Source organism: Pseudophryne corroboree, chromosome 1 (assembly GCF_028390025.1).
Source record: "Pseudophryne corroboree isolate aPseCor3 chromosome 1, aPseCor3.hap2, whole genome shotgun sequence".
Classification (NCBI taxonomy): Eukaryota; Metazoa; Chordata; class Amphibia; order Anura; family Myobatrachidae; genus Pseudophryne; species Pseudophryne corroboree.
Window position 1 is genome coordinate 668799616 of NC_086444.1, and position 26799 is coordinate 668826414.

The following is a 26799-nucleotide window of genomic DNA, read 5'->3' on the forward strand; positions in this document are numbered from 1 at the left end:
ATCAGCTGCGATTTTGGAATATTTAGAATCCATCCGTGCTGTCGTAGTACTACTTGAGATAGTGCTACTCCGACCTCTAACTGTTCTCTGGACCTTGCCCTCATCGGGAGATCGTCCAAGTAAGGGATAATTAAGACGCCTTTTCTTCGAAGAAGAATTCATTTCGGCCATTACCTTGGTAAAGACCCGGGGTGCCGTGGACAATCCAAACGGCAGCGTCTGAAACTGATAGTGACAGTTCTGTACCACAAACCTGAGGTACCCTTGGTGAGAAGGGCAAATTGGGACATGGAGGTAAGCATCCTTGATGTCCAGAGACACCATATAGTCCCCTTCTTCCAGGTTCGCTATCACTGCTCTGAGTGACTCCATCTTGAACTTGAACCTTTTTATGTAAGTGTTCAAGGATTTCAGATTTAAAATGGGTCTCACCGAGCCATCCGGCTTCGGTACCACAAACAGCGTGGAATAATACCCCTTTCCCTGTTGTAGGAGGGGTACCTTGATTATCACTTGCTGGGAATACAGCTTGTGAATGGCTTCCAATACCGCCTCCCTGTCGGGGGGAGACGTTGGTAAAGCAGACTTCAGGAACCGGCGAGGGGGAGACGTCTCGAATTCCAATTTGTACCCCTGAGATACTACCTGCAGGATCCAGGGGTCCACTTGCGAGTGAGCCCACTGCGCGCTGAAATTCTTGAGACGGGCCCCCACCGTCTTGCCTGAGTCCGCTTGTAAGGCCCCAGCGTCATGCTGAGGACTTGGCAGAAGCGGGGGAGGGCTTCTGTTCGTGGGAAGAGGCTGTCTGCTGCAGTCTTTTACCCCTTCCTCTGCCCCGGGGCAGATATGAGTGGCCTTTTGCCCGCTTTCCCTTATGGGGACGAAAGGACTGAGCCTGAAAAGACGGTATCTTTTTCTGCTGTGAGGTGACTTGGGGTAAAAAGGTGGATTTCCCAGCCGTTGCCGTGGCCACCAGGTCCGATAGACCGACCCCAAATAACTCCTCCCCTTTATACGGCAATACTTCCATATGCCGTTTGGAATCCGCATCACCTGACCACTGTCGCGTCCATAACCCTCTTCTGGCAGAAATGGACATCGCACTTACTCTTGATGCCAGAGTGCAAATATCCCTCTGTGCATCACGCATATATAGAAATGCATCCTTTAAATGCTCTATAGTCAATAATATATTGTCCCTGTCCAGGGTATCAATATTTTCATCAGGGAATCCGACCAAGCCACCCCAGCACTGCACATCCAGGCTGAGGCGATTGCTGGTCGCAGTATAATACCAGTATGTGTGTATATACTTTTTTGGATATTTTCCAGCTTCCTATCAGCTGGTTCCTTGAGGGCGGCCGTATCAGGAGACGGTAACGCCACTTGTTTTGATAAGCGTGTGAGCGCCTTATCCACTGTAGGGGGTGTTTCCCAACGCGCCCTAACCTCTGGCGGGAAAGGGTATAATGCCAATAATTTTTTAGAAATTAGCAGTTTTTTATCGGGGGAAACCCACGCTTCATCACACACCTCATTTAATTCATCTGATTCAGGAAAAACTACGGGTAGTTTTTTCACACCCCACATAATACCCTTTTTTGTGGTACTTGTAGTATCAGAAATGTTCAAAACCTCCTTCATTGCCGTGATCATGTAACGTGTGGCCCTACTGGAAAATACGTTTGTTTCCTCACCGTCGACACTGGAGTCAGTGTCCGTGTCAGTGTCTGTATCGACCTGAGGTAACGGGCGTTTTATAGCCCCTGACGGTGTTTGAGACGCCTGTACAGGTATTAACTGATTTGCCGGCTGTCTCATGTCGTCAACAGTCTTTTGTAAAGTGCCGACACTATCACGTAATTCTTTCCATAAGACCATCCAGTCAGGTGTTGACTCCCTAGGGGGTGACATCACTAACACAGGCAATTGCTCCGCCTCCACACCATTTTCCTCCTCATACATGTCGACACAGCGTACCGACACAGCACACACACACAGGGAATGCTCTGATAGAGGACAGGACCCCACTAGCCCTTTGGGGAGACAGAGGGAGAGTTTGCCAGCACACACCAGAGCGCTATATATATACAGGGATAACCTTATATAAGTGTTTTTCCCTAATATAGCTGCTGTATATATTAATATGCCAATTTAGTGCCCCCCCTCTCTTGTTTTACCCTGTTTCTGTAGTGCAGGGGAGAGTCAGGGAGCCTTCCTCCAACGGAGCTGTGAGGAAAAAATGGCGCCAGTGTGCTGAGGAGATAGGCTCCGCCCCCTTCACGGCGGCCTTTCTCACGCTTTTTAATGGAAAAATTGGCAGGGGTTAAATGCATCCATATAGCCCAGGAGCTATATGTGATGTATTTTTTGCCAAAAAAAGGTTTTTTTATTGCGTCTCAGGGCGCCCCCCCCCCCCCAGCGCCCTGCACCCTCAGTGACCGGAGTGTGAAGTGTGCTGAGAGCAATGGCGCACAGCTGCGGTGCTGTGCGCTACCTTATTGAAGACAGGACGTCTTCTGCCGCCGATTTTCCGGACCTCATCACTCTTCTGGCTCTGTTAGGGGGCCGGCGGCGCGGCTCCGGGACCCATCCATGGCTGGGCCGGTGATCGTCCCTCTGGAGCTAATGTCCAGTAGCCTAAGAAGCCCAATCCAGTTCGCTTCTTCTCCCCTTAGTCCCTCGGTGCAGTGAGCCTGTTGCCAGCAGGTCTCACTGAAAATAAAAAACCTACTTTAAAAACTTTTACACTAAGCAGCTCAGGAGAGCCCCTTAGCCTGCACCCGTCTCGTTCGGGCACAAAAATCTAACTGAGGCTTGGAGGAGGGTCATAGGGGGGAGGAGCCAGTGCACACCAGGTAGTCCTAAAGCTTTTTACTTTTGTGCCCAGTCTCCTGCGGAGCCGCTATTCCCCATGGTCCTTTCGGAGTCCCCAGCATCCACTAGGACGTTAGAGAAAACCCAGGTTTGTGCAGAAGAGTAAAATGCCGGGTGTGAGCGGCGAAATTCCCGGGTTGTATGTCTGAAAGAGGTATGAGTGAGACAAATGCCAACACTACAGCATCTCTGGGATAAAGAAAACCTCACTACCATAAAACAGGGCCATCAGGGAATGTTTTGATTAGGAGTCCGTCTGCCAAGAACGCAACCAAAGGTTTGTATTACCACTACAACTGAAGCCTAGACCACCCCCTCCCTAATGTGCACAATCAAATCAGTGCAAGTATTTCCATAATAAAGCCAGTCTCAAGTTGATCTACCCACTTTTGCCTTATTTACCTAGGATGAGGCGACTCAGGGACAGGGATGGTGGTGTTAGTGGTAGGGTCATTCCGTGTCAAATCAACAAATACGCTTTTTTGTTAACATTTTACCTCACCAGCTCTGATTTTGTTCAGCTTTGGTATATGTATAATATAAAATGTAGTCAAAGAAAAAGACTAAATTTAATTTAAATATCTCATGCCGTTTCCAAATTATGGCTAAAGTTTTTTTTTTTTTTTTAAAGTCTGCCAAAAACGCACAACCAGCATATTTTCAAATCGCCAAAGCAGCTCTCCTAATTAAGCTAGAGAAACGGGAATGGTGCCATTTTTCTGCGATTTTAATGCCCTTTCCTATGATATACAATAGACCTAGTGAGGAAAAACTTTTTCAAATTCAAACTGAAATTTTTTAACATTATTTCAAAAAGTGTCAACAAAAAAATTAAAAGGGTCAGGAAATAGTCTATACTAATGTTAAATGGTTGTCAAAATTTAAAAGTAGTAGGATAGTGGGTTCATAGTTAAAAATAATGTTAAAGCAAGGTAATTTATTCAAAAAAGCCACGTGTATTACAAGTAATAATAGGTAATAATAAATTTGATGGCTTCATTAGTTTAATTATATAAATCAAGTTGAATAGAAATACTTGACATTATATTAGTCAGTAAACAATGTTAGCTGAAGAGAGTTTGACTAAGCCTCAGTGGTTTTCAAAGTGTCATCAGGAGATATGACAAATTCTTCCAGTTGGAGTTATAGGGTCGATTTTGCATAAGACATCTATTAGAGGTATGTACATTAGGCTTTCTTTGATAGAAGAATGATGGTGAAGGTCCAGCTGGATGAAGGAAGGTCACTTTTAATTCGTCTTCATTCTTGTCCATCACATAAGCAAGCCACTATTTCTTGTTATACACAACGGCTATACAGCCATTTACTTGTGTTAAATGGAGTTTGTTTAGAGATTCTGTAACTAATACTGTAGGGCATAAAAAAAAAAAAAAAAAAAACAGTAAAATGACACCACTCCCACCTAGCTTAATTAGGAGAGCTGCTATGGCGATTTGAAAATATGCTGGTTGTGCGTTTTTGACCGATTTTTGAAAACTTTACATAGCCATAATTTGGAATACGCATAAGATATTTAAACAAATTTTTTTATTTTTCTTAAATTTTATCAAAATCTGAGCCGGTGAGGTAAATTCAGTGCGTTTATTTGACACGGAATGACCCAGTAGTAAAGACAAGTAATGGAAGAATCTACTGCAGGAGGAAATCCCATTTGCACCAGTCTGCCAAGAGAGAATTAAAAGGACAACAACCTTTGAGAAACTTGAAATTTACAGTACAGCGGAGCTTACACCTCAGACAAACGTTCCTCCAACTGTGAGAAGACTGGAAAGTCACCATTGGCTTTCCTTCTTAAAGGGATTTAGTACATGGAGACCCAGGCTCTTCCATATCTTGGATGTGCACTTGTTTGACTGCAGAAACCAAAGTCTTGAACATTACCCTGAGCCTTCAACAGCAAGCCAACCCTGGGCCTTGGTTGTCACTGCGGCTGGAAGGGTAAGTGGAAGGATTGAAGAGACCCAGTCCCCTACCCCTGTGAATTGGGAGTTAATCCCCATGGTACATTCCACTGAAGTGCATGAGAGGAACGTCACCCTGCTCTCTATTAAAAGAAAGCTGCCATATCAGCTCTGCCATAGCCTTGGTACTAACCCATGCTGGCACACTGCTGATTTTGGGGGAACTCATGGGTGAGACTGAACGGTGGCCCTCGAACATACAAGCTGCTCAGACAGCGCTCTGATCTAACTGGGCATGAGGAAATGTAGTTGGACTCCTTGAGCAGCAATAAGTTTGTCCATTGCAACTTCTTCATTTGGATGGGCCCTGGACAAGCTTCCTTTCCCATAAATTAAATATGAGGGATAGGATATGGAGGGAAACGCTCCTATACAGGAGTGAAACTAAAAATTCAGACACACAAAAAAAGCACAAAATTGTAAGTATAGAGTGGATATGACACTTTCAGACAATATACTGTCGGCAGAGTTTATACAAAAAGCAAAATAGAGCAAATTGACATTCAAAATCCTGCCAGAGATACTCTGGGGCCTCTTTGCCACATACAACTCCCCCTTCTACCTCATTCCTTGCTGTGACCGGATGACTTCAGCCCTCGCTGGCTATGCCCTGCGATCACAGAATGGGTCTGAGTCACACAGGACCTGGCCAATAGGGGATTCCTGCTTACCGTCAGTAACCGCCTGTTACTGACTCCACCCACTATGCAGTGCGCGGATATGATGCTGCAACCACGAGACCCTTTATTCCTGTAGTGTCTGGATCCACGGTTCTGCTCAGGCTCCTACCACCAGCATCTGAAAAAATGCTTGCTGCTGTGTATGCATCGACACGCTGCTGGCATACCTCCGAGTTGGCTGACCCCCGCTGGTCACTGACCAGGCCTCTGCATTGGTAGTGGACAGAAGGAAGAGCTTGGAGACGTCAGGCTCATACCAGGACAGGCGGAAAATGGGGCTGCGTTTGGCGCATCCCTGCTTGTCACAAGATGAAGGTGGTTGTCTTGAGGCAAGTTTTGTTTATTTGCTCAATAGTTCTGAAAAGAACTCTTCCCTGTAGTCCGCATACAAAAGATGTTACAGCAGTTCACTCTTTCAATGTTACAATAGAATGTGTACGCTGAGGCACTCAGGCCTCCCTTTTTTGGCTCAGACCACCACACAATACCACAGGGGGTAAGCCCGCCCTGTTCTCTTTAACCATCCAATCAAACTATCTTACACTACATATAAATAAAAACACATTATTAAACATGCATTTACAGTACAATGGAGCCTAGAGCCAATTCGTCCATGTAGATCAGTGTTTTTCAACAGGTGTGTTGCCAGGTGTGCCATCGCCTGCCCGCCGCTGCCCACCAGAAACCCGCCGCTGCCGGCCAGAGATGCCTTCCGCCGCCATTAGTAACCGCCGCTGCCGCCGACTAGAGATGCCTGCTGCTGCCACCATAGTAACCAGTTTACGGGTAGCACAGCGCTACTGAAGCATAACTATTTTAAGTTTTTAGATTGCTTTTACCTCCAAATTTGTGGAACAGCCATGCGCACTATCTTTGCACCCAGCTTCGCTAATCTTTTTATGGGACAATGGGAGAGTGAGTATATTTTTAACAACAACCCCTACCAACAAAATATCATTATTTATAAACGTTACATAGATGACATTTTAATTGTGTGGGAAGGATATTAGCTCAGTTTTAAAGAATTTTTGACCTATATTTCGGATAACACCATGAATCTTAGGTTCACTGCCAATGACGACACTGAACGTATTGAATTTTTGGACTTGGTTTTAACACACTCAGAGAAGGAAATCATCACAAGCAATTTCATCAAAAAAGTGGACAGGAACAGTTATGTGCATTATAGGAGTAACCACCGGCAACAATGGAAGGACAACATTCCCTTCTCCCAATTTAACAGAATAGCACGCAATTGCAAAACCAGTGAGGATCGTGATCAACAACTTGCAATTTATACGGAAAGGTTCAAGGAAAAAGGTTACCCAAACTACATTTTAGAAGAAGCCTCCTCCAGAACAAAGTTTTTGAGAGAAGACAACTTTTAAATTATAACTCTAAGAAAAATAAAGAAACAGTTAAATTCATCACCACTTATAGCAGGCACGAAAATTTCATCAAACAATCACTCAAGAAACACTGGAACATACTGCTTATGGACCCTATTCTAAAAGAATCATCTCACTAAGGAACCAAAGTTAGTGTTTCGGAAATCACAAAGTCTTAAGGACCTTGTGGCACCAAGCATGGATAGGGATCCTGAAGTTCAGAATACAATGCCGAAATGTGTAGGAAGCTTCAAGTGTGGTCTGTACAATATCTGCAGATATCTCCATCAGAATAGGAAATCATTCCATAACACCAACACTAAGAAGGAATATCGAATTAAACAGTTTATCAACTGCAATACATCATCAGTGATATATCTCTTGGAATGTCCGTGTAAAATAAAGTACATTGGAAAAACAAAGAGACCACTAAAACTACGCATCCAAGAACATAACCAGGAACATAAGAAACCAATTCCTAACACATGCAGTATCAAAACACTTCCACCTATGTCATCATTCGGATCCAGATGAATTAACGTACAAAGGCATCGAATTGGTATCACTAGGAGATAGAGGAGGAGACCTTTCCAACCTTCTCTCCAGGAGTGAGATGTACTGGATCTATGAACTGAACACCCTCCATCCAGATGGTTTCAACGAAGGTTACGGGATAGCACCCTTCCTGTAATGTAAGCAGCTTTCTTACATCAGTCCCAGCCTCCTTTCATTATGAGTATATATCTGATTCCACACCATCATTACAGTCATACCACACTGGGTAAGCCCAATTTCAGACGATCTTGTAAGCAAAGCAGTGTTGGACCCGATCAGTACCTGGATGGGAGGCCACCAGGGTAGACTGGGTGCTGTAATCCTGAAAAGTACTAAAGAGATTACTGAACCCCCCTCGTCTGCACTGTCTCTAGTTTTGTATGCGATCCATATTTACATTAATTGTGGCTACTCTTGCTATTCCATTTTATATTTTTCTAAAAATCCTGTTTTCTATGGGACATACGACTACACCTTCCTACATATGAAATCCACTTTCTTCCTTCTTTTCTTTTTTCAAATACACTAACTTTCATTGGTCCTCGTACTTGATCCTATACTATCATTACAACCATACCACCCAAGGGGTGCCCAATACCGTTTGATCTTGGAAGCTAAGCAAGGTTGGGCCTGGCCAGTACAGGGATGGGAGACCTCCTTGGAAGATCGGGTGTTGTAAACACAAAAGTGCCGAGTGATCAACGTGAGGAATTTTCTAAAAACCAAGTGGTATTGATATACCTACACTTCTACATCTGCCCCCTTTCTTTCTGTTTTGTGTCCTTGTTTCTTTTCACTTATATGTGTAGCCTATCCTAGTAGTGACTCTCTTGGAGCACATACTATATACTCTTGATATACTTATCCACCGGATCGTGGCTAAACCCTCTTTTACTTCTTCCCCTGCTCCCTCTCTCTTCTTGGAGACCCTTATAAGGATCTATGTACAATACTCCACATAAGACTTAAATAAGTTATCTATACTCCTATATTAGAAACCTGAATATATTGGACCTACTATGATTTTCTTTTAACATCTTTTAACATCTGAATTACACTTTGGCTGGATCCACACTAACTACATAAGGTCGACTAGTGTCATAATATACGTAGAAACTTTTTTATGACGCTTTGTATTGGCATTGCCACTGTTGTATATTACAAAATGCATTCTCTCATGACCTATAATATCCAATGAATAGTCTAATGTTATGCAAGTTATGCTAATACAACTCCTGATCACCTCTTATACCGTTTTATTTTATATAAATACTCTATCGGAGCGGGACACAGATCAGACAAGTGACTAATGGCATACGCAAAATGGCCGCGGGACACACTATATGCATCACTTGCTGTCTGCAATATAGAGACTTCAAGAGTATGGCCGCCGTAGGAAGGACATTAGGTGAGGCAAAGGTTTAATTCCGTACCGAAAATGGACGCAGGGACACTCTATCCCCACCATCTGCAGTCCACAACACAGAGACTTCATAAACATGGCCGCCGATTAAGAAAATCATGAAGCACCGAGTTTCCGCCACACGGAGCCTGCGCATGCGCACGTCGGAACCACGGACACCGGATGTAGGGCGGACGAGATGTCATGCAATGAACGGACAGGAAGTCCGTAGCTTCAGTGCGATTTTATGTTTTCTAACCACTGTATCCTCAATTTCAAAACTTTTGTGTATTATTTTATACCTATATCAATGAAGTAACATGATACTCCCTCCATATTTACACTTTGACATGGTCTAACTTCCCAATTAATTAATTAATTAATTAAAGGAAGTGATGGAGACATCACTTCCCCTATAGGTTTAGTATATACATGGTCTATCTCAAGCCCTAAATCACCCCTTGATGAAGTCCAGATGGGACGAAACTAATAGGGTGCCTACCTGATCTGACCTCACCCTCTGAAGTTAAGCTATATATCTCCTCTTTTATACCATTTTTTAGACTTTCAACTTTTATGCTTTACGTATATTTTGCGATTTTAATATTTTCATATGTTGTAAGTATGTCACTTTATTGCAATTGTTTTTATCCAGTGACACTGTTTTTTATAGTGCTACGTTCTGTAATAAAATGTTGTACTTTTACATTTATAACTGCTTAGTCCCATAGTCTTCTGGACACAGTCGCTTTTAAATACCTCATTCTCTGTTTCTAAGTTTTATCTTTAGGCACCTATACCACTGCCTAGATTATTTGAGGTGGTAAGCTGACGCCTTGATATATTGTAGGGAGTGTCTTTTAGGTGACTACAGTCATTATATATGTGGGACCTTGACCCACCTAGTCCCTCAGGATACAGAATTTAGTGATAGCAATATGCGATACAGGAGAATCACACAATAGCTACAGGCACACTCCGTCACATGTACAATGCAGATGTTATAACATATAAACAATAAAACTACACTGGACTAGTAATTTACATATAACTACGTATGAGTAAAGATAACGAGATTTATGGTAAGAACTTACCATTGTTAAATCTCTTTCTGCGAGGTACACTGGGCTCCACAAGGATTAACACTGGGGGTGTGGAGTAGGATCTTGATCCAAGGCACCAACAGGCTCAAAGCTTTGACTGTTCCCAAGATGCATAGCGCTGCCTCCTCTATAACCCCGCCTCCGTGCACAGGAGCTCAGTTTTGTTAACCAGCCCAATGCAGTAGCAGGTACCAGAGACGACAATCGCTCGTAGCCATATACACCACACACTCACTACAGGAGCGGGTGTCAGCAGCTAATGCCATACCAACCCAAAGACGCTAATGCGTCAGGGTGGGTGCCTTGTGGAGTCCAGTGTACCTCGCAGAAAGAGATTTAACAACGGTAAGTTCTTACCATAAATCTCGTTTTCTGCTGTGGGGTACACTGTGCTCCACAAGGATTAACATTGGGGATGTCCTAAAGCAGTTCCTTATGGGAGGGGACGCACTGTAGCGGGCACAAGAACCCGGCGTCCAAAGGAAGCATCCTGGGAGGCGGATGTATCGAAGGCATAGAACCTTATGAACGTGTTCACCGAGGACCACGTAGCCGCCTTGAACAATTTTTCAAGGGTCACGCCACGGCAGGCCACCCAAGAAGGTCCAACAGACAGAGTAGAATGGGCTTTGATGGTAGCAGGAGCTGGAAGACCAGCCTGCACATAAGCATGTGCAATCACCATTCTAATCCATCTGGCCCAGGGCTGCTTGTTAGCAGGCCAGCCACATTTGTGAAAACCAAACAATACAAAAAGAGAATCAGATTTCCGAATGGAGGAAGTTCTCTTCACATAGATACGGAGAGCCCGTACCACATCAAAAGATCGTTTTTTGGAAGACACCTCAGGAGAATTAAAGGCCGGAACCACAATTACCCAATTAGGGTGGAAGGAAGACACCTTAGGTAAATAACCCGGACGCATTCTAAGAACTGCCCGGTCACGGTGAAAAATCAGACAGGGGGACTTACAGGATAAGGCACCCAAGTCCGAGACCCTTCTAGCAGAAGCTATTGCTAGCAAATACAAAACCTTAAGGGAAAGCCACTTAAGGTCTGCAGACGCAAGAGGTTCAAACGGATACTCTTGCAAGGCCTCCAGAACCAAAGACAGATACCAAGGGGCCACATGTGGTACATAAGGAGGCAGAATCCGCAACACGCCCTGAGTGAAGGTATGATCATCAGGTACGGTAGCAATTTTTCTCTGAAACCAAACCGACAAGGCAGAAATGTTAACCTTGAGGGAGTCCAGACAAAGGCCTAAATCCAGTCCCTGTTGTAGGAAGGCCAACAGCTTGGCCATACTAAACTTGAAAACGTCATGATTGTGAGACGAGCACACAATAAAGTAAGCATTCCAGACCCTATGGTAAATCCGAGCAAAAGCCGGCTTACGGGCCTTCAACATAGTTTGAACAACCGCTTCAGACAAACCCTTGGCCCTCATGACGGAAGCTTCAAGAGCCACGCCGTCAAAAGCAAGAGGGGCCAAGTTCTGGTAGACACAAGGTCCCTGAACGAGGAGGTCTGGTCGTTGTGGAAGTATAAGGGGACAATCTAGCGAGAGGCTCTGTAGATCGGAGAACCAGTGCTGTCTGGGCCACGCTGAAGCGATCAGAAGTAGGTTTCCTCCTTCTTGCATGAACTTCCGTATTACTCTGGGCAGAAGTGACACCAGAGGAAACACGTACGGCAGCCGAAAGATCCATGGAATCGCCAAAGCATCCATGAACGCTGCTTGAGGATCCCTTGTCCTTGCTCCGAAGACCGGAACCTTGTGATTGTGTCGAGACGCCATCAGGTCCACTTCTGCAAGGCCCCACATGTCCACGAGAAGTAGAAATACCTCCGGATGGAGGCTCCACTCTCCAAGGTGTATGTCCTGACGACTGTCAAAGTCCGCTTCCCAGTTTAGGACCCATGGAATGAACACTGCGGATATGGCCGGCAGATGACGTTCTGCCCATTGAAGAATCCGTGATACTTTCCTCATTGCCATGCGGCTCTGAGTGCCGCCTTGATGATTGATGTAAGCCACCATTGTTGCGTTGTCCGATTGTACTTGAACAGGTCTGTTCTGAATCAAATGCTGGGCCAGGTTTAGTGCCTTGAACACTGCCAGAATGTTTATCGGGAGTAGAGACTCCTCGGTCCACCGACCCTGAAGGGAGTTGTGTTCCAACACCGCGACCCAACCTCTCAGACTGGCATCAGTCGTTAGCAGGACCCAGTTGAATATCCAGAAGGGATGGCCCCTGCTCAAATCGACGGTCCTGAAGCCACCAGCTCAGTGACAGGCGGACCTCCGGCGACAAGGAGATTATTTGAGATCTGATCCGGTTAAGCAGGCCATCCCACTTGGCAAGAATTAACTTCTGCAGAGGGCGAGAATGGAATGGAGCATACTCCACCATGTTGAAAGCAGACACCATGAGACCTAGCATTTGCATTGCTGAATGTATCGACATTTGCGGATGAGATAGGAAGCATCGAATCCTGTCCTGAAGTTTCAGGACTTTCTCCTGAGACAAGAACAACATTGCTGGTTATGAGTGTCCAATAACGCTCCCAGGCGCACCATGCTCCGAGCAGGAACAAGGGAAGATTGCTTCCAGTTGACTATCCACCCGTGGGCTTTCATGAACTGGACAGTCAGATCTAGATGACGCAGGAGAAGTTCTGGGGAATTTGCCAGACTTCAACAAATCGTCCAAGTACGGTAGGATCCTGACCCCTTGAGGCATTCTGAATGTCCAGGGAAACCATATAGTCCCCAGGCTCCAAGCCCAGAACAATCGAGTGCAGAGTTTCTATACGAAACTTGGAGACCCGCACATACTTGTTCAAGGACTTCAGATTGAGGATGGGCCGCGAGAACCCTTTAATTTTCGGGACTAGAAACAGCGGTGAATAGTACCCCTTGTCTCTCTGAGCCAGAGCCACCTGTACTACCACTCATGTGGTCAGGAGGGAATGTACCACCGAATGCAGAGTGTTTGCATTTACCTGGTCCAAAGGAACCTCCGTCAGGCAAAATCGATGAAGGGAACGGTTCTTGAAGGGTACGGCGTAACCTCGAGCGACGACTTCCTTACCCAGGCATCTGAAGTGGTCTTCAACCATTCCTGGGCAAAACCTAGAAGCCGGACCCCCACCCTGGGATCCCCCAGGGGGAGGCCCGCCCGTCATGTGGCAGGCTTGTCAGTTTTGGAAGTAGGCTGACTGGCAGCCCAGGCACGCTTTGGTCTGGGCTTGGCAGGTTTGGAAGCACGATTTTGCTTTGGGTACGCCTGACCTTTTGCTTTAACTGGAGGACGAAAGGGCCGAGGGAAAGTACTTTTAGCCTTCTGTGCGGAAGGAGCCGTATTAGGTAGGCAAGCTGTTTTAGCAGAAGCCAGATCAGCCACAATCATATTTAGGTCTTCGCCAAAAAGAATGTCTCCCTGGGGTCACCTTCAGGGTTTTCTTAGAATCCATATCCACCAACCAGGATCTCAACCATAGGATGCATCGAGCAAAGATGTACGTAGTGGCATCCTTGGCCGCCAGCACCCCGGCATCGGAAGCAGCGGCAATATATGAGAGACATTGTCGGGTATGCTCCGAAGTGTTGGAAGGCAACTCCGCCTCCAGCTCCTGAGCCCACGCCTCAACAGCTTCAGCAGCCCATGTTGCTGCAATGGTTGGCCTATGCACAGCCCCCGTTAGAATGTAAATCGCTTTCAAACAACCCTCCACATGTCTGTCGGTTCCTTCAGAGAGGTGATGGTAGTTACTGGCAGAGCTGAGGAAACTACCATGCATGCCACATGAGAATCTACAGGCGGAGGAGTTTCCCAATTTTTACATAGCTCCGCAGAGAGAGGATAGCGAGCCAACAGTCTCTTATGCGGTGTGAATTTTATTCCCGGATTTTCCCACGATTCCTGACGTATGTCAGCCAGGTGATGAGAATGAGGTAAAACTTGTTTAACCGCCTTCTTACTTTTAAATCTGTCCGGATTTGTAAAGACGGCCGCAGGCTCAGGTTCATCAGAGACCTGAAGAATGAGCCTGATAGCCTCAATTAAATCAGGGACATCCACCAGCAACTTCCCTTCCCCATCAGAAGCATCAGAGTAAGTGTCTGTGGGGTCAGCATATGCACCATCCTCCTCAGAGGATGTATCCGGGACAGCGGTGGATTGTGAGGATGTAACGGCCCGTTTAGAAGACGCCTTAGTCTTAGGTGGGCGAGAGTGAGACTTATTTTTAGTCAGCGAGAGGTTCAAGTGCTGTAACTGTGTTGAGAGTTGATCCGCCCACGGCGGATTGACTGTAGGGACCATACATTTCTGCACTGGCATAGGAGGTGCCACAGGGGGCTTAAGTTTAGTTACCAGCGTATTTAAATAAGATTTTACTTACCGATAAATCTATTTCTCGTAGTCCGTAGTGGATGCTGGGGACTCCGTCAGGACCATGGGGATTAGCGGCTCCGCAGGAGACAGGGCACAAAACTAAAGCTTTAGGATCAGGTGGTGTGTACTGGCTCCTCCCCCCATGACCCTCCTCCAAGCCTCAGTTAGGATACTGTGCCCGGACGAGCGTACACAATAAGGAAGGATATTGAATCCCGGGTAAGACTCATACCAGCCACACCAATCACACCGTATAACTTGTGATCTAAACCCAGTTAACAGTATGACAAACGTAGGAGCCTCTGAACAGACGGCTCACAACAATAACAACCCGATTTTTTTTTTTTTTTTGTACCAATAACTATGTACAAGTATTGCAGACAATCCGCACTTGGGATGGGCGCCCAGCATCCACTACGGACTACGAGAAATAGATTTATCGGTAAGTAAAATCTTATTTTCTCTGACGTCCTAAGTGGATGCTGGGGACTCCGTCAGGACCATGGGGATTATACCAAAGCTCCCAAACGGGCGGGAGAGTGCGGATGACTCTGCAGCACCGAGTGAGAGAACTCCAGGTCCTCCTCAGCCAGGGTGTGCCCCTGACCAAGTAGCAGCTCGGCAAAGTTGTAAAGCCGAGACCCCTCGGGCAGTCGCCCAAGATGAGCCCACCTTCCTTGTGGAATGGGCATTTATATATTTTGGCTGTGGCAGTCCTGCCACAGAATGTGCAAGCTGAATTGTACTACACATTCAACTAGCAATCGTCTGCTTAGAAGCAAGAGCACCCAGTTTTTTGGGTGCATACAGGATAACAGCAAGTCAGTTTTCCTGACTCCAGCCGTCCTGGAATCTATATTTTCAGGGCCCTGACAACATCTAGCAACTTGGAGTCCTCCAAGTCTCTAGTAGCCGCAGGTACCACAATAAGCTGGTTCAGATGAAACGCTGACACCTTAGGGAGAAACTGGGGACGAGTCCGCAGCTCTGCCCTGTCCGAATGGACAATCAGATATGGGCTTTTGTGAGACAAAGCCGCCAATTTTTACACTCGCCTGGCCGAGGCCAGGGCCAACATCATGGTCACTTTCCATGTGAGATATTTCAAATCCACAGATTTGAGCGGTTTAAACCAACGTGATTTGAGGAATCCCAGGACTACGTTGAGATCCCACAGTGCCACTGGAGGCACAAAAGGGGGTTGTATATGCAGTACTCCCTTGTCAAATTTCTGAACTTCAGGAACTGAAGCCAATTCTTTCTGGAAGAAAATCGACAGGGCCGAAATTTGAACCTTAATGGACCCCAATTTGAGGCCCATAGACACTCCTGTTTGCAGGAAATGCAGGAATCGACCGAGTTGAAATTTCTTCGTGGGGCCTTCCTGGCCTCACACCACGCAACATATTTTCGCCACATGTGGTGACAATGTTGTGCGGTCACCTCCTTCCTGGCTTTGACCAGGGTAGGAATGACCTCTTCCGGAATGCCTTTTTCCCTTAGGATCCGGCGTTCAACCGCCATGCCGTCAAACGCAGCCACGGTAAGTCTTGGAACAGACATGGTACTTGCTGAAGCAAGTCCCTTCTTATCGGCAGAGGCCCTGAGTCCTCTGTGAGCATCTCTTGAAGTTCAGGGTACCAAGTCCTTCTTGGCCCATCCGGAGCCACGAGTATAGTTCTTACTCCTCTACGTCTTATAATTCTCAGTACCTTTGGTATGAGAAGCAGAGGAGGGAACACATACACCGACTGGTACACCCATGGTGTTACCAGAACGTCCACAGCTATTGCCTGAGGGTCTCTTGACCTGGCGCAATACCTGTCCAGTTTTTTGTTCAGGCGGGACGCCATCATGTCCACCTTTGGTCTTTCCCAACGGTGCACAATCATGTGGAAAAAACTTCTCGATGAAGTCCCCACTCTCCCGGGTGGAGGTCGTGCTGAGGAAGTCTGCTTCCCAGTTGTCCACTCCCGGAATGAAAACTGCTGACAGTGCTATCACATGATTTTCCGCCCAGCGAAGAATCCTTGCAGTTTCTGCCATTGTCCTCCTGCTTCTTGTGCCGCCCTGTCTGTTTACGTGGGCGACTGCCGTGATGTTGTCCCACTGGATCAATACCGGCTGACCTTGAAGCAGAGGTCTTGCTAAGCTTAGAGCATTGTAAATTGCTCTTAGCTCCAGTATATTTATGCGGAGAGAAGTCCCCAGACTTGATCACACTCCCTGGAAATTTTTTCCCTGTGTGACAGCTCCCCAGCCTTTCAAGCTGGAATCCGTGGTCACCAGGACCCAGTCCTGAATGCATAACTGTGGCCCTTTAGTAGATGAGCACTCTGCAGCCACCACAGAAGAGACACCCTTGTCCTTGGAGACAGGGTTATCCGCTGATGCATCTGAAGATGCGATCCGGACCATTTGTCCAGCAGATCCCACTGAAAAGTTCTTGCGTGAAATCTGCCGAATGGAATCGCTTCGTAAGAAGCCACCATTTTTCCCAGGACCCTTGTGCAATGATGCACTGACACTTTTCCTGGTTTTTGGAGGTTCCTGACTAGCTCGGATAACTCCCTGGCTTTCTCCTCCGGGAGAAACACCTTTTTCTGGACTGTGTCCAGAATCATCCCTAGGGACAGCAGACGTGTCGTCGGAGACAGCTGCGATTTTGGAATATTTAGAATCCACCCGTGCTGTCGTAGAACTACTTGAGATAGTGCTACTCAGACCTCCAACTGTTCTCTGGACCTTGCCCTTATCAGGAGATCGTCCAAGTAAGGGATAATTAAGACGCCTTTTCTTTGAAGAAGAATCATCATTTCGGCCATTACCTTGGTAAAGACCCGGGGTGCCGTGGACAATCCAAACGGCAGCGTCTGAAACGGATAGTGACAGTTTTGTACCACGAACCTGAGGTACCCTTTGTGAGAAGGGCAAATTTGGACATGGAGGTAAGCATCCTTGATGTCCAGGGACACCATATAGTCCCCTTCTTCCTGGTTCGCTATCACTGCTCTGAGTGACTCCATTTAGAATAGGTCTCACCTAGCCGTCTGGCTTCAGTACCACAATATAGTGTGGAATAATACCCCTTTGCTTGTTGTAGGAGGGGTACTTTGATTATCACCTGCTGGGAATACAGCTTGTGAATTGTTTCCAATACTGCCTCCCTGTCGGAGGTAGACGTTGGTAAAGCAAACTTTAGGAACCTGCGAGGGGGAGACGTCTCGAATTTCCAATCTGTACCCCTGGGATACTACTTGTAGGATCCAGGGGTCCACTTGCGAGTGAGCCCACTGCGTGCTGAAACTCTTGAGACGACCCCCCACCGCACCTGTTTGTACGGCCCCAGCGTCATGCTGAGGACTTGGCAGAAGCGGTGGAAGGCTTCTGTTCCTGGGAATGGGCTGCCTGCTGCAGTCTTCTTCCCTTACCTCTATCCCTGGGCAGATATTATGGGGACGAAAGGACTGAGGCTGAAAAGACTATGTCTTTTTCTGCTGAGATGTGACTTGGGGTAAAAAAGGTGGATTTTCTAGCTGTTGCCGTGGCCACCAGGTCCGATGGACCGACCCCAAATAACTCCTCCCCTTTATACGGCAATACTTCCATGTGCCGTTTGGAATCTGCATCACCTGACCACTGTCGTGTCCATAAACATCGTCTGGCAGATCTGGACATCGCACTTACTCTTGATGCCAGAGTTTCGCATATATAGAAATGCATCTTTTAAATGTTCTATAGTCAATAAAATACTGTCCCTGTCAAGGGTATCAATATTTCCAGTCAGGGAATCCGACCAAGCCACCCCAGCGCTGCCCATCCAGGCTGAGGCGATCGCTGGTCGCAGTATAACACCAGTATGTGTGTATATACTTTTTAGGATATTTTCCAACCTCCTATCAGTTGGCTCCTTGAGGGCGTCCGTATCTGGAGACGGTAACGCCACTTGTTTTTATAAGCGTGTGAGCGCCTTATCCACCCTAAGGTGTGTTTCCCAACGCGCCATAACGTCTGGCGGGAAAGGGTATACCGCCAATAATTTTCTATCGGGGGAAACCCACGCATCATCACACACTTCATTTAATTTATCTGATTCAGGAAAAACCACATGTAGTTTTTTCACACTCCACATAATACCCTTTTTTGTGGTACTTGTAGTATCAGAAATATGTAACATCTCCTTCATTGCCCTTAACAAGTAACGTGTGGCCCTAAAGGAAAATACGTTTGTTTCTTCACCGTCGACACTGGAGTCAGTGTCCGTGTCTGTGTCGACCGACTGAGGTAAAAGGACGTTTTAAGGCCCCTGACGGTGTTTGAGACGCCTGGACAGGTACTAATTGGTTTGCCGGCCGTCTCATGTCGTCAACCGACCTTGCAGCGTGTTGACATTATCACGCAATTCCTTAAATAAGCCATCCATTCCGGTGTCGACTCCCTAGAGAGTGACATCACCATTACCGGCAATTGCTCCGCCTCCTCACCAACATCGTCCTCATACATGTCGACACACAAGTACCGACACACAGCACACACACAGGGAATGCTCTGATAGAGGACAGGACCCCACTAGCCCTTTGGGGAGACAGAGGGAGAGTTTGCCAGCACACACCAAAAACGCTATATTATACAGGGACAACCTTTATATAAGTGTTTTTCCCTTATAGCATTTTAATATATATATATACATATCGCCAAATAAGTGCCCCCCCTCTCTGTTTTAACCCTGTTTCTGTAGTGCAGTGCAGGGGAGAGCCTGGGAGCCTTCCCACCAGCATTTCTGTGAGGGAAAATGGCGCTGTGTGCTGAGGAGAATAGGCCCCGCCCCCTTTTCGGCGGGCTTCTTCTCCCGTTTTTCTGAGACCTGGCAGGGGTTAAATACATCCATATAGCCTCCAGGGGCTATATGTGATGTATTTTTAGCCAGAATAAGGTATTATACATTGCTGCCCAGGGCGCCCCCAGCAACGCCCTGCACCCTCCGTGACCGTTGGTGTGAAGTGTGTGACAACAATGGCGCACAGCTGCAGTGCTGTGCGCTACCTTCATGAAGACTGAAAAGCCTTCTGCCGCCGGTTTCTGGACCTTCAATCTTCAGCATCTGCAAGGGGGGTCGGCGGCGCGGCTCCGGGACGAACCCCAGGGTGAGACCTGTGTTCCGACTCCCTCTGGAGCTAATGGTGTCCAGTAGCCTAAGAAGCCAATCCATCCTGCACGCAGGTGAGTTGAACTTCTCTCCCCTAAGTCCCTCGATGCAGTGAGCCTGTTGCCAGCAGGACTTACTGAAAATAAGAAACCTAAAAACTTTTTCTAAGCAGCTCCTTAAGAGAGCCACCTAGATTGCACCCTGCTCGGACGGGCACAAAAACCTAACTGAGGCTTGGAGGAGGGTCATGGGGGGAGGAGCCAGTACACACCACCTGATCCTAAAGCTTTAGTTTTGTGCCCCGTCTCCTGCGGAGCCGCTAATCCCCATGGTCCTGACGGAGTCCCCAGCATCCACTTAGGACGTCAGAGAAATAATGTGAAGGTAGCCCAAGGTGGGTCATTAGTCGCCCCCGGTGCTACAGATCCACTGGGGGGTAAAGAACCCCCTGAACCTGAACTCTCTGCTGCCATATTTTCCTCAAAATTGACATGCAACCTGGTACAATCTTAGCAGCAATATACCTAGCAAGAACTCCCAGTGTAGTGTGACTTTCCTGTCAGCACAAACCGTGAATCCTAGAAATAAATATATATATATATATATATATATATATATATATATATATATATATATATATATATAATAAATTTGAATTGCGCACTCACCATTTGATGAATAAAAGGTTCTTTATTGATTGGCAATATACTCACAAAAAACTACATAGCAGAAAGTGCATATGTGCAAAGTCGACGTTTCGGTCCACTAAGGACCATCATCAGGACAGGCACCAGAACATCCTTAAAGCAGCTCAGCAAAAAGCAGAATGAACTGTGATACATAACTTGGGAGTATTTAAACCCTGGAGCATTACCCATAACCACTCTGTACAGCACTGATGCACCATGGGATATAAAACACAAATAAAAGCATAATAAACTATATTACCAATATTGACAACACAATAAATCAAAATAGCTTAAAACGAGTTTTATGGTAAGAACTTACCTTTGTTAAAACTCTTTCTGCAAGGTACACTGGGCTCCACAAGGAAAGACATAGGGGTGTAGAGTAGGATCTTGATCCGAGGCACCAACAGGCTCAAATGCTTTGACTGTTTCCAGAATGCATAGCGCCGCCTCCTCTATAACCCCGCCTCCCTGCACAGGATCTCAGTTTTTAGTTAACCAGCCCAATGCAGTAGCAGGAAAAGAGACGACAACTGTTAGTAGCCACATACACCACACTCTCACGACAGGAGAAGTGTCAGCGGCTAATGCCATACCAACCCAAAGAAGCTAAGTGCGTCAGGGTGGGCACCTTGTGGAGCCCAGTGTACCTCGCAGAAAGAGTTTTAACAAAGGTAAGTTCTTACCATAAAACTCGTTTTCTGCTGCGGGGTACACTGGGCTCCACAAGGAAAGACATAGGGGATATCCTAAAGCAGTTCCTTATGGGAGGGGACGCACTGTAGCGGGCACAAGAACACGGCATCCAAAGTAAGCATCCTGGGAAGCGGCAGTATCGAAGGCATAGAACCTTATGAACGTGTTCACTGAGGACCACATAGCCGCCTTGCACAATTGTTCAAAGGTCGCACCATGGCGGGCCGCCCAAGAAGGTCCAACAGACCGAGTAGAATGGGCCGTAATGTGAGCAGGAGCTGATAGACCAGCCCTCACATAAGCATGTGCAATCACCATTCTAATCCATCTGGCCAAAGTTTGCTTGTGAGCAGGCCAGCCCCGTTTGTGAAATCCAAACAGCACAAAGAGAGAATCAGATTTCCTAATAGAAGCAGTTCTCTTCACATAGATACGGAGAGCCCGTACCACATCCAAAGACCGCTCTTTGGGAGACAGATCAGGAGAAACAAGTGCCGGAACCACAATCTCCTGGTAAAGGTGGAACGAAGAAACCACCTTAGGCAAATAACCGGGACGAGTCCTAAGAACCGCCCGGTCACGGTGAAATATCAGATATGGGGAACTACAAGACAAGGCACCCAAATCCGACACTCTTCTAGCTGAAGCAATAGCCAGCAGAAACACCACCTTAAGGGAAAGCCACTTAAGATCAGCTGAACCAAGAGGTTCAAACGGAGACTCTTGTAACGCCTCCAAAACCACCAACAAGTCCCAAGGAGCCACAGGTGGGACATAGGGAGGTTGGACACGCAACACACCCTGAGTGAAGGTATGCACATAAGGTAAGGTCGCAATCTTTCTCTGAAATCACACCGGCAAGGCAGATACTTGAATCTTGAGGGAGGCCAGACGCAGGCCTAAATCCAGGCCCTGCTGAAGAAAGGCCAACAACTTGGCTATACTAAACTTGGAAGCGTCATAATGGTTAGATGCGCACCAAACAAAGTAACAATGCCAGACCCTATAGTAAATCAGAGCAGAAGCCGGTTTCCAGGCCCGCAACATAGTTTGAATGACCGCCTCAGAAAATCCTTTAACCCTCAAGACGGAAGCTTCAAGAGCCACGCCATCAAAGACATCCGGGCTAGGTCCTGGTAGAGACAGGGGCCCTGAACGAGGAGGTCTAGGCGTTGTGGAAGTAGAATTGGACGCTCTGACGATAGGCCCTGCAGGTCTGAGAACCAGTGCCGTCTGGGCCACGCTGGAGCTATGAGAAGCAGAATTCCTCTTTCTTGCTTGAACTTCCGAATTACCCTGGGCAGGAGTGACACCGGAGGGAACAAGTACGGCAACCGAAACCTCCACGGCACCACCAGTGCATCCACGAATGCTGCTTGGAGGATCCCTTGTCCTTGCTCCAAAGACCGGAACCTTTGATTGTGTCGAGACGCCATCAGATCTACGTCTGGAAGGCCCCACTTATCCACTAGGAGTTGAAACGCTTCTGGATGGAGGCCCCACTCTCCGGCATGTACGTCCTGACGATTGAGAAAGTCTGCTTCCCAATTCAGGACTACCGGAATGAATATTGCCGATATGGCCGGTAGATGGCGTTCCGCCCAATGTAGAATCCGTGAGACTTCATTCATTGCCAAACGGCTTCGAGTGCCGCCTTGATGATTTATGTAAGCCACTGTGGTGGCGTTGTCCGACTGTACTTGAACAGGACGGTTCTGAATTAAATGCTGGGCCAGGGTCAACGCACTGAAGACCGCCCGCAATTCCAGAATGTTGATCGAGAGGAGAGATTCCTCCTTGGTCCACCGACCCTGAAGGGAGTGTTGCTCCAGTACCGCTCCCCAACTTCTGAGACTGGCATCTGTCGTCAACAGGACCCAGTCTGATATCCAGAAGGGACGGCCCCTGCACAATCGTTGGTCCTGGAGCCACCAGTGCAGCGACAGATGGACCTCCGGAGTCAATGAGTTCATGTGAGACCTGATCCGGTGAGGCAGGCTGTCCCACTTGGCTAGAATCAGCCTCTGGAGGGAGCGAGAATGAAATTGAGCATACTCCACCATGTTGAATGCTGATACCATGAGGCCCAGCACCTGCATCGCTGAATGTATCGACACTTGCGGACGAGAAAGGAAGCAACGAATCCTGTCCTGAAGCTTCAGGACTTTCTGCTGAGACAAGAACAACCGCTGGTTGTGAGTGTCCAATAGTGCTCCCAGGTGCACCATGCTCTGAGCAGGGACCAGGGAGGATTTCTTCCAGTTGAGCCACCCGTGGGCTTGTAGAAACTGGACAGTCATATCCAGATGACGTAGGAGAATTTCTGGGGAATTTGCCAGGATTAACAAGTCGTCCAGATACAGCAGTATCCTGACCCCTTGACGGCGGAGTACCACCGTCATAACTTTGGTGAAGACTCGCGGAGCCGTAGTTAAACCAAAAGGTAACGCCTGAAACTGGTAATGGAGGTTGCCAATCGCAAACCTCAGGTATTGCTTACGTGACACTGCTATAGGAATATGCAGGTAAGCATCCTGTATGTTCAGGGAGACCATGTAGTCCCCAGGTTCCAAGGCCAGAACTATAGCGCGAAGGGTTTCCATACAGAACTTGGAAACTTTCACAAACCTGTTCAATGCCTTGAGGTTGAGAATGGGCTGGGAGGACCCATTCGGTTTCGGGACTAGAAACAGCGGAGAATAGTACCCCCGGCCCCTCTGAGCAAGAGGCACCTGTACTACGACTCCTGTATCCAGGAGGGTCTGTACCACCGAATGTAGAGTGTTTGCCTTTGTCTGGTCCAACGGGACGTCTCTCCGGCAAAATCAATGAGGGGGTCAGTTTTTGAAGGCTATGGCGTAACCTCGAGTGACTACTTCCCGTACCCAGGCATCTGAAGTGGTCTTCAACCATTCCTGGGTATACCCTAGAAGCCGGCCCCCCACCATGGGATCCTCCAGGGGGAGGCCCGCCCCGTCATGCGGCAGGCTTATCGGTCTTGGAAGCTGGATGACGGGCAGCCCAGGCTCTTTTGGGCTTCGGCTTACCAGATTTGGAAATGCGGGCTTGCTTGTTGTACGCCTGACCTTTTGCTTTACCTGAAGGACGAAAGGGGCGAAAGGAAGTACCTTTAGCCTTCGACACAGAAGGGGCGGTACTTGGCAGACAGGCAGTTTTGGCAGTAGCCAAATCAGCCACTATCTTATTTAAGTCCTCCCCAAACAGAATATCTCCCTTGAAAGGGAGTACCTCCAGGGTTTTTCTAGAGTCCAGATCCACAGACCAGGATCTCAGCCACAATATCCGGCGAGCAAGGACTGATGTAGTAGAGGCCTTGGCTGGTAGGATACCGCCATCAGAAGCCTCCTCTTTAATATAGTGAGAAGCTGTGACAATATATGACAAGCATTGCCTAGCATGGTCAGAAGAGATTTTAGCTTCTAACTCCAAGACCCATGCTTCAACAGCCTCTGCAGCCCATGTTGCAGCAATAATGGGCCTTTGTGCAGCACCCGTGAGGGTGTAAATTGCTTTCAGACAACCCTCCACACGTTTATCCGTAGGCTCTTTTTGAACCGTGACGGTAGTGACAGGTAGAGCTGAGGAAACCACCATCCTAGCCACATGTGAGTCTACTGGAGGAGGCGTTTCCCAATTTTTAGACGGCTCTGGCGCGAGGGGATAGCGGGCCAGCATCTTCTTTTGAGGCACAAACTTCTTTCCCGGGTTTCCCCAGGGTTCCTGACGTATGTCCACTAGGTGGTCAGAGTGAGGTAAAACTTGTTTAACCACCTTCTGACGCTTGAGCCTATCTGGTTTCTTAGGAGGGGCGGATGGCTCGGGATCATCCGTAATCTGTAAAATTAATTTAATAGCCTCCAAAAGATCAGGAACATCCACATGTGAACTACCCTCCCCATCAGCAGTATCTGTGTCAGAATCTGTGGGGTCAGTGTAAGCGCCATCTTCATCAGATGAGGTGTCAGTGACAGCAGTGGCTTGTGAGGAGATAAGCTCTCCTTTGAGAACCCCTTGGTCTTAGGCGAGCGCGGGTCAGACTTTTTAGTAGTCAAGGACTGGTTCAACTTCTTCAATTGAGCAGATAAATTATCCGCCCAAGGCGGGTTAGCTGAGGGGACCACATACGGTTTCACCGGCATAGGAGGTCCCATAGGGGGTGTTAGTTTAGTAACTAGCGTATGTAGAAGCGTGGAGAAAGTAGCCCACGGTGGGTCATTATGTACCCCCGTTGCCACAGTCCCACTGGGGGGCAAGGAGCCCCCAGAACCAGAGCCCACAGCTGCTATAGTCTCCTCATAGGGGTCTGTGGCTTCAGCAACACCGGCAGTGTGTTCAGCCCCAGAACCGTTACCTTCAGAAGCAGACATGATATAACTTGCAGTATCAGGTAACACACTACAATTGGCAGCAGCACAATACCTCTTACCCAAACCCCTGCACAGTGTAGTCAGCACAAGCAGAGATACAGGAGAGATATGGTGACTAAAATCACAGAGAAAAATACGTATTAGAGTATATCTTGTGAAAATCCTATATAATTATAAAACCTGACGCACCAAGCCCCCTCAGGTTATAGAATATAGGGATAGCAAGTTGAGTGAGACACACAAAATGGAAACCACTCAGCAAGCTAATGCACACACATATAATCACAGTTATACAATGCAGAGTTTATTACTAACAATAAAACTGCACTGGACCAGCTTTTATAGCTATGTAGTCAATAGATATAACACTGCACAGTAAGAACTGGATGTAGATCATAGCGTACTTGTACCAGAGAACCCTGACTAAATACACTCTTTCTTAACTAACACTGTCTAATTGACATGTAGAATACTTAAGTGTCATGTAAAGTCACAGCGCTGACAACCAGGAGGCTTTACACAGGAGGATTTGCCCAAGCAGTCCCAGGAACAGTGTAGCTGAGAGAAATGGCACCCAAACACTGACAGGGAGTGAGAGAGAGACAGATATGCAGATCCAGGGCGGGAACATTTGCTGGAAATGGCGCCCTGGGGCTCCAGGTCTAAGCCTTATCCCCCTGCTGTCAAAACCACCAGGTACTGTGGGCTACTAGTAAAACGGTTCTAAGGGAAAACCTGACCTGCACCTATGCCCTGGTGATCTAGTGGGATCGCCTGTACTGCCAGTGTCCACCGCCAGCGCGCGCGGCCGCCTCCCACTGACCGCGCCGGATCGCGATAAAGTACAGGTCCCGCAAGCGGGACCCACTCACCACCTCCCGAAGCGTGGCCTTGCGATCCCGGAGAGGCCCAGTCGTGTGTGCCTGACTTTAGAAGAAAACCGGAGCCTCCTGCTATAGTTACTCGGCAACCAGGGCTCGGGAGTGTACAGCGCCGCTGGGGAGAGATGGAGCTTATATGTAATGTGTTAATTAGTGCCCGCTCACGTAGCAGGTACAGGAAATACCATGCATCCCACTGCGCTGTGGAACGCATGCCAGCAATAATAGTAATGCGCCGCCAAAGGCGGATGTGACATAACCGGAAGTACTATGCGTTCCACCGGTGGTGGAACGCAAATGCCGGAAATAATGATAGCTCCGTTGTTAACAGAGCTAAAATAGAAACGAACACCACACTTTAAATGTAAGCGATCAAAACAGCAATATATATTAAAGTGTAGGTAGAAGACACACCAATATCATACCAATGTATTGAACTAGAATAAGTTTGATAAATATATTTCAATATTAATGCAAAAAAATGCCTCAGAGTGGATATGGTAATGGTCCAGGTTACATAGCAACCGATCATAATCTCAATGCAAAAACAGACAAACATATATAAAGTGTAATATAATCCTAATGGTCATCTCTGTCACACTAGCAAAA

At 47.3% G+C, this 26799-nt stretch overlaps 1 protein-coding gene and 1 pseudogene across 1 annotated transcript in view; one reads left to right on the forward strand and one right to left on the reverse strand.

Moving 5' to 3' along the window:
* The window catches only part of UPF1 (UPF1 RNA helicase and ATPase), a 477022-nt gene that overhangs the window by 152359 nt on the left and 297864 nt on the right, over nucleotides 1–26799 (reverse strand). The window lies entirely within an intron of this gene.
* On the forward strand, nucleotides 8046–8164 carry LOC134952304 (5S ribosomal RNA; annotated as a pseudogene).